Raw genomic sequence first — 9,078 nt, 5'->3', positions numbered from 1 at the left:
CAAAACTTTTAATAAGAATTCCAGGAATCATGCAATGTTAGTCTAAAGCATCAGTCTAAAAAGGATTAGACATGTTTGGCCAAGCTTCAGCAGGATATTACATTCAATAGCTAAATTGATGAGAATCAATCAGCTTTTGTGATGGTGGGCACATCACCTTGAAACTCTAGAATTCATTCTTAAAAATTCTGAAAAAAAGATACCTAATCTAAGCAACAAGATGAACTGTTAGTTATCCAAACTCGAACAATCCCCGTGGTGCGCATAAACTAGTTATGCTACGATTTAGGAAATTGCACGATCGGCAAAATTCCTTCCGGCAAGTGCACCGGTTATCGTCAAGTAAAAACTCACAATAGAGTGAGGTCGAATCCCACAAGGATTGGTTGAGTGAGCAATTCGGATTAGAAGTGTGTTCTAGTTGAGCGGAATCAAGATTTAGATGAGAATTGCGGAATGTAAAATTGGCGGGAAAAGTAAATGACAAGAAATTGAAATGGCGGAATCTTAAATTGCATGAATTAAAGAGCAGAAACTAAATTGCTGAAATTAAAAGGGAATGGGGGTGATTGCAAGAATTGAGTTGCAGAATGTAAAGAGAAATTGGAAATCAGAAATGGGGAATTCATTGGGTGTTAGGAGATATTGAGATCTCCGAATCAAAACATGAATATCTCTTCCTCAACCAATGCGTTCATTAAATTTTGCTTGGCAATCTTATATGATTGGATCCCAATCCCTTGGCTCACCAATTCTCTCTAAAAATAAACAAATTCCCAATCCCTTGGTTTAAATGTTCATAAGAAGAGATGATGCTCGATCACTGATTATACCACACAGTTTCATGAACCACAATTTGGTAGGATTACATGTCACAATATCCATCCAAACCCCAATCCAATTCACTGTGAGAAAGCTTCTCTAGTATGAATCCTCCATTCCTTTCCCAAGGTTCCGAAGGATTCCAATTATGGGTAGTTTCTTTCCCAAGACAACTACCCAATGGAATTAGATCGAGAAGCTTTCTAACAAAATTCAAGAGAAAAGATTGAAGAAGAAGATAAACTATTATTGATTCATTGAATTACAATAGAGCTCCCTAACCCAATGAAAGGGGTTTAGTGAGTCATAGCTCTGAATTCAATTACAAAACTAAAAGAAAATGATCCAAAGTTCTCCAAAGTCCCCTTCTAACTTAAATTCTATCCTATTTATACACTTTCTATATTGAGCTTCTGTTGTGTTTCTTGGGCTTTGAGGCCTCTCCCTGCTTTCCTTTTGCTTTGGGTTTATGATCCATAATCTTGATGAGGCTGCTGATCCAAATTCTGTAACATTCATTGAGCCAACTTAGTGATAATCAAATAATGACACATGACTCAACAAATTGAAATTTCAGACTCATCAATCCTTCAGGCCCAATCCCATAAACCATGATATTCAATTGGGTTTCATACCAGAATAAGTTTAAGTTAATGTTTGTGCTCAAATACTAACTTAAACCACAATATTTTTGGTCCAGAAACCTTTTCCAAGAGTGGCGTTTAAGTTGCAGTTTAAGCTTAAACTGCAGCTTAAACGCCAGACACTTCCAGTGAGGCTTTTTTTGTAGAAGCACGTTTAAGCTTCAGTTTAAGGTTAAACTGAAGCTTAAACGTGGAAATGGAAGAAGGCAGCCCTGGAGAGTCATGTAGTCGAACACGTTTAAGCTTCAGTTTAAGGTTAAACTGAAGCTTAAACGTGGATATAGGAAGGGCAGCCCTGGAGGTCGAACACGTTTAACCTCCAGTTTAAGGTTAAACTGGAGGTTAAACGTGGAATTGGAAGGAGGCATCCTGGAGGTCGAACACGTTTAACCTCCAGTTTAAGGTTAAACTGGAGGTTAAATGTGGAAGCTTAGAAGGGTAGCCCTGGAGGTGTCGAACACGTTTAAGCTCCAGTTTGAGGTCAAACTGGAGCTTAAACGTGGAAATGGAGAGAGCAACCCTGGAGTAGAAAACTTGGTCGAACACGTTTAAGCTCCAGTTTGAGGTCAAACTGGAGCTTAAACGTGGAAATGGCTCCCTGGTGCTTTTCCCATTCTGGCGTTTAACCTCCAGTTTAAGGTTAAACTGGAGGTTAAACGTGGAACTCCTTCCTGAGTGGCATTATCATTCTGGCGTTTAACCTCCAGTTTGAGGTCAAACTGGAGGTTAAACGTGGAATGCTTCTTTGGTGAGACTTTTCATTCTGGCGTTTAACCTCCAGTTTAAGGTTAAACTGGAGGTTAAACTTCAATTCCAGCATTTCTTAGCCTTCATGATTCTGGCGTTTAAGCTCCAGTTTAGGCTTAAACTGGAACTTAAACTCCACATGTGATATTCAAGCTTCCTTTATTGATTTTGTTGCTTCCTTGCTTAGCCTCTTCTTCCCTGAAATCATCCAAACAAATGCATCAAAGTCTTGCAAAATTTCATGAGAAATCTTCCATTCATAGCATTCAAGTAATATAACTAAAACTCATGGAATTTGCATCAAAATCATATTGTTTGGATGGTTCATTGCTTTGTTATTCTTTTAACCATTATTGGTTACTTTAAGCTCAAGAAAATGCATAAAACAACTAAAACTAACAGAAAAATGCTAGTGAAACTAGCCTAAGATGCCTTGGCATCACAACACCAAACTTAATACTTGCTTGTCCCTAAGCAAGTCCTGAGTTATTTGAGAAGAAAGTATGAAACAGAAAGCAATTACATTGGCTATATTAGCAAGCATTTGAAGTTCATCAGAAGGGTTTTATGCAGACAGTTGCAGCATCACTTTTTCATTCTTATCAGGTAAGATTATCACTTTTTCATTGCATCCATCAAACACTGCTATGGCCTCTTGTTATTCTTATGTCCTTGGCACTTTTCTTTTCTTTTTCTTAGAGCTTTTTTTTTTTTTTTTTTTTTTTTTTGCTCCTTGTTTGCTTAGTGTCATGTGTTGCACAAGCCTTTGGCATTTTCTTTTTCTTATCAGTGCACTACACATATCCACTTTAGGCATTTTAGTTCACATTTCTTCTTGAGACATTGGTGCCCAGCACCTCTTTGTGTGACTAAATGATTTGTATTTAGGTTGCTCTTGATAATGGACTTTTGGTTGATAATCCCGGGTTAGTTAACCCAAGTTACCAAGTGTTGAAACACTCCTCAGAACCTATTCATCCAAGCATATCCTTAATACATAAACACCACAGGCATTTGTCTCAGAAGTTCAAACCATTGGTACCTAGCTTATTTTCTCAATTTTTTTTGCTTTTTGGTTGCCCTTTTTCAGTGGCTTTTTCTTCTTCTTTTTCTTTCTTTTTCATGGCCAAAGACATTTATTCATCAAGATCCATAGACAGTTTTCAATTTCTACACAAAGAATGATAATTCTACACTCTAATTCCAGTGATCTGACTAAACAATCAAGCATGCATACCACCACTTAATTCTACTTGAGTTGTCGCTAATTTAGCCAAGTTACTTTTGTTCAAACTTTTCTTTTATTTTCAGAAACAGAACAAGCATGGCAAGCATTTGTTTAAGAAGGTGGAGTTATATCCAAACATCTAGGCATTCACTTTATTCAAAGCAATAAACAGACAAATATACTAAAAACTTCACATTCCAGAAAGATTCAACATTTACAGTTTAAACCAGAACAAGCATGCTTTTATTTGCCCTTTTTAAAGAATTATCAAGGAACAATACCACCTTGTGAAATTCCTTGTTTTCTCTTTGTTGCCAGGAAACAATTTGATTTCCCTTCTTCTCCTAAATGTTGCTTCATGCTTTAAAATCCTTGTTTCCTTTCCTGCAAAGAGTGATGAAGTTGCTTGCTTCTCAAGCACTTGAGTGGTTAGCTCAACTATGTGTGGGTAAGTATCTGAGTCTTAAGTTGGTGTGTGAACACCAAACTTAGTCTCCCACTTACTTCTCTGTGCTTTGAATCCTTGAGTTCTCTTTGGAATGAAGTTGCTGCTAAGGGTTTTAAGCATTTCTGTGACTGCTTAGAATGGTTGTTCCTCTCATATAATTCAAAGGTTGTTGTGTTCAGTTGATCTTTATTGATCCACGAATTCATTGTTTGGTGTGAAACACCAAACTTAATTCTTTGCAATGCACAGAAACTACTTCACCCTTTTTATTGAAACAAATAAAAGAAACAGCAAAAGGGTATTACCTCAGGTTGGGTTGCCTCCCAACAAGCGCTTCTTTAACGTCATTAGCTTGACGGTCAGCTTCCTCAGTTGAGGTGATATTTAACTTTGTCCTTCTCATCCACATCTCCCAAGTAATGTTTGAGTCTTTGACCGTTCACAATGAAGGTTCGTTGTGACTTTTCTTCCATGATTTCTACTTGTCCATATTTGGAGACCTTGGTGACAAGGAATGGTCCAGACCACCTTGATTTTAGCTTCCCTGGAAATAGCTTCAGCCTAGAATTGTAGAGCAATACTTTTTGTCCTTCTTCGAATTTCCTTGGGGCTATGTTGCTGTCATGCTTCTTCTTTGCTCTTTCTTTGTAAATTTTGGCATTCTCATAAGCTTCCGCTCTGAATTCTTCCAACTCTTGAATTTGCAACATCCTTCTTTCTCCAGCAGCTTTGTTGTCCAAGTTCAAAAGTTTCAAGGCCCAGTATGCCTTGTGCTCCAACTCCAGTGGCAAATGGCAAGCTTTTCCATATACTAGTTGGTAAGGAGACATTCCAATTGGTGTTTTGAAAGCTGTCCTATATGCCCAAAGAGCATCATCTAGCTTAATCGACCAGTCCTTCCTTGAAGTTCCCACAGTCTTTTCCAGGATCCTTTTGAGTTCTCTGTTAGATATTTCGGCTTGCCCACTTGTTTGTGGATGGTATGGTGTGGCTACCTTGTGTTTGACTCCATATTTTAGAAGCAATGCCTCTAATGGTTTGTTGCAGAAGTGGCTTCCTCCATCACTGATGATTGCTCTTGGAACCCCAAAACGGCAAAAAATGTGTTTTCTGAGGAAGTTCATGACTACCTTATTATCATTGGTTGGAGTTGCTATTGCTTCAACCCATTTGGAGACATAGTCTACTGCCACAAGAATGTAATTATTTGAGTATGAGGAAGGAAAGGGTCCCATGAAATCTATCCCCCATACATCAAACAATTCAAGTTCCAGAATGAATTGTTGTGGCATTTCATTTCTTCTTGGCAGGTTCCCCGCTTTCTGGCATTCATGGCAGTGCTTCACTAGTTCCTTTGCATCTTTGAAGATAGTGGGCCAATAAAAACCACACTGCAACACCTTAGCTGCTGTTCTTTCTCCTGCAAAATGTCCTCCATAAGTGGAGCCATGGCAGTCCCATAAGACTTCCCTTCCTTCTTCCTCTGATATGCATCTTCTGAGTATGCCATCGGAACATTTTTTGAACAAGTATGGTTCGTCCCAGATGAAGTATTTGGCATCATTTACCAATTTCTTCCTTTGATGCTTGTTAAATTCCAACGCCAAACTCCCAGTGGCCTTGAAGTTTGCTATGTCTGCAAACCAAGGAGCTTTGTGAATTACCATGAGTTGTTCATCAGGAAAGCACTCATTTATATGTGTGCTTTGTGCACTTCCTTCTTCACATGGTATCCTTGATAAATGGTCTGCCACCTTGTTCTCTACACCCTTCTTGTCTTTGATTTCAATGTCAAATTCCTGCAACAAAAGAACCCATCTAATAAGTCTTGGTTTGGATTCTTGTTTTGCAAGTAAGTATTTTAAAGCTGAATGATCAGTGAAGACAATGACTTTAGATCCAATGAGATAGGATCTAAATTTGTCAAATGCAAAGACTATTGCCAAGAGTTCTTTTTCAGTGGTTGTGTAATTCCTTTGGTTATCATTCAAGACTTTACTGGCATAATAAATCACATGTACCAAATTGTTTTTCCTTTGTCCTAACACTGCCCCAATAGCAAGGTCTGATGCATCACACATCAGTTCAAAAGGTAAGTTCCAATCAGGTGGGGCAATGATAGGTGCAGAGGAAAGTTTTTGCTTCAAAAGTTCATAGGCTAGCATGCAATTTTTATCAAATACAAAGGGTGTATCAGAGACAAGCAAGTTACTCAAAGGTTTGGCTATTTTAGAAAAGTCTCTAATAAACCTTCTGTAAAAACCAGCGTGTCCCAAAAAACTCCTAACTGCCTTGACATTACTTGGTGGAGGTAATTTTTCAATGAGTTCCACCTTAGCTCTGTCCACCTCAATGCCTTTATTAGAGATTTTGTGGCCAAGGACTATTCCTTCTGTGACCATGAAATGACACTTTTCCCAGTTTAATACTAGGTTAGTCTCTTGGCACCTCTTAAGCACCAAGGCAAGGTGGTGTAGGCAGCTAGGAAAAGAATCTCCAAACACAGAAAAATCGTCCATGAAGACCTCAATAAATTTTTCAATCATGTCCGAAAAGATGGACAGCATGCATCTTTGGAAAGTGGCAGGTGCATTGCACAATCCAAAGGGCATGCGTCTATAAGCAAAAACTCCATATGGACAAACAAATGATGTTTTCTCTTGATCTCTAGGATCAACTACTATTTGGTTGTAGCCTGAATATCCATCCAAAAAGCAATAGTAAGCATGTCCGGCAAGCCTTTCAAGCATCTGATCCATGAATGGGAGTGGGAAATGATCCTTTCTGGTGGCTTCATTGAGCTTCCTGTAGTCTATGCACATCCTCCACCCAGTGACGGTTCTTGTGGGTATGAGTTCGTTCTTCTCATTTGGCACCACAGTTATGCCACCTTTCTTGGGAACTACATGGATGGGACTAACCCATGGGCTATCAGAAATGGGGTAGATTACCCCTGCCTGCCATAGCTTCATAACTTCCTTTTGTACCACTTCTTTCATGACGGGATTCAATCTTCTCTGAGCTTGGATGGAGGGTCTAGCATCTTCTTCTAACAAGATTTTATGCATGCATATGGATGAACTTATCCCCTTCAAATCGGCTAGGGTCCATCCAATGGCATCTTGATGAGTTTGTAGCACCTTGATCAATTCTTCTTCCTGTTCTTGGCTCAGGGCAGAGCTAATGATAACAGGATGACTCTCATCACTACCCAAGTATGCATACTTGAGATTAGGGGGCAATGCTTTGAGCTCAGGTTTTGGTGCTTCCTTCTCTTCTTTCACTCTCTCTGGCATGTTTGGCATGGTTGTTTCAGCAGCCTTGATGTCACTAACTTCAATATCCTTGGTGAACTCCTCCTCTGCCACTTCCTTTATTGTTTCCTCAAAAGTTTCTTGTACTGCAATGTCCACTACATCAATCCTCATGCATTCCCTTAGTGATTCTGATGGATAGCTCATTGCCTTGAATACGTTAAACACCAATTTCTCATCATGTAGTCTCAGAGTGAGTTCACCCTTTTGTACATCTATGATGGCTCCAGCAGTAGCTAGGAAGGGTCTTCCCAGAATTATTGACGCTTTGGCTTCCTCCTCCATATCTAACACCACAAAATCAGCAGGAAATATAAAATCTCCCACTTTCACCAACAAATCTTCAACTATCCCATGAGGGAATTTAAAAGTTCGATCTGCCAATTGGAGGGCCATTCTTGTTGGTTTGGCTTCCTCAATCTTCATTCTTCTCATCATTGTTAGAGACATCAAATTGATGCTGGCCCCTAAGTCACACAAGGCCTTCTCTACCATGACTTCTCCTATGATGCAGGGAATTTGGAAACTGCCTGGGTCCTTCAATTTCTGAGGCAATTTGTGCTGAATGATGGCACTGCATTCTTCAGTTAACAACACAGTTTCCTCATTTCTCCAGCTTCTCTTCTTTGTCATTAATTCTTTTAAGAATTTTGCATAGAGTGGCATTTGCTCTATTGCCTCAGCAAAGGGAATGTTGATTTGAAGCTTCTTGAAAATCTCCAAGAACCTGGAGAATTGGCCATCCTTTTCACTTTTCATCAAACGTTGAGGATATGGTGCCTTAGGTGTATAAGGCTTCAGGACCTCTTTTTCTTTTTCTTTTGTTGCAGACGATGTAAAAGATTGTCCTTGTTCCTTATCTCTCACATTTTCCTTTGCTTCATCCTCTGTGGTTTCCTTTGAGATCTCCTTTAGATTTTTCCCACTTCTGAGGGTTATGGCCTTACATTCTTCCCTTGCAATAGCCTTGGCAGCATGAGAAACGCTTGTCCCAGGAGTTTGCTTAGACAAATACACAATTTGATTTTCTAGCTTCTGGATGGCAGCTCCTTGGTTTTGTAGGTTAGAATTTACTTCTTCCTTAAAAGCTTTCAATTCGGTTATGTCTTGACTCATGGTTACAAGCATTCCTTCTATCCGGTTTAATTGATCTTGAAATTGTTGGTTCGGATTAAGTTGGGTAGGTTGATTGTTTTGGCCATGATATGATGGTTGGGGGTAAGTGTTTTGTGTGGCTTGGTATGATCTTTGGTTGGAGTTTTGGTATGTGGAATTGTTATGTTGGTTGTGGTTGTAAGGTTTGTGGTTTTGTGGTTGGGTTTGTTGGTTCCCCCACCCAAAGTTTGGGTGATTTTTCCATCCTGGGTTGTAAGTGTTGGAGTGTGGATCATATGATTGCCTTTGTTGGTTTCCCACATAGTTGGCCTCTTCCCAATCACCTCCTTCAATGCTTACTTCCTCTTGATCTTGTGTGTGTATTGCAGCCACTTGCTTTGTTTCTAATTGCCTGGTAAGCTTTGCTAGTTGCTTGGCAAACACCTTGTTTTGGGCTAGAATTGTATCAACATGGTTCAGCTCCATGACTCCCTTAGTGTTATGCCTCTCTGATGCATAGTAGTACTCATTCTCAGCCACTGTCTCAATCACTTCAATGGCCTCTTCCACAGTCTTTTTCCTGTTCAATGAACCTCCTGATGAATGGTCTACAGCCTTCCTTGATTCATAAGAGAGTCCATCATAGAAAATATGCAATTGCACCCAATCATGGAACATGTCTGGTGGGCATTTCCTTGTCAAATCCTTGAATCTCTCCCATGCCTCGTAGAGAGTTTCACCATCTTGTTGTCTAAAAGTTTGAACCTCAGATCGAAGCCT

General features: G+C 39.5%; 1 non-coding gene across 1 annotated transcript; it reads left to right on the top strand.

Moving 5' to 3' along the window:
* The first annotated feature begins 8,974 nt into the window (after positions 1–8,974).
* LOC148580552 (small nucleolar RNA R71) lies at positions 8,975–9,078 on the top strand. The gene has a single exon (XR_015894458.1). It is a non-coding gene; the product is annotated as a small nucleolar RNA R71 (small nucleolar RNA).

The sequence above is a fragment of the Arachis ipaensis genome, chromosome B10, assembly GCF_059453495.1.
Source record: "Arachis ipaensis isolate K30076 ecotype BB chromosome B10, ASM5945349v1, whole genome shotgun sequence".
NCBI lineage: Eukaryota > Viridiplantae > Streptophyta > Magnoliopsida > Fabales > Fabaceae > Arachis > Arachis ipaensis.
This window is presented reverse-complemented; position numbering and strand designations above follow the sequence as displayed.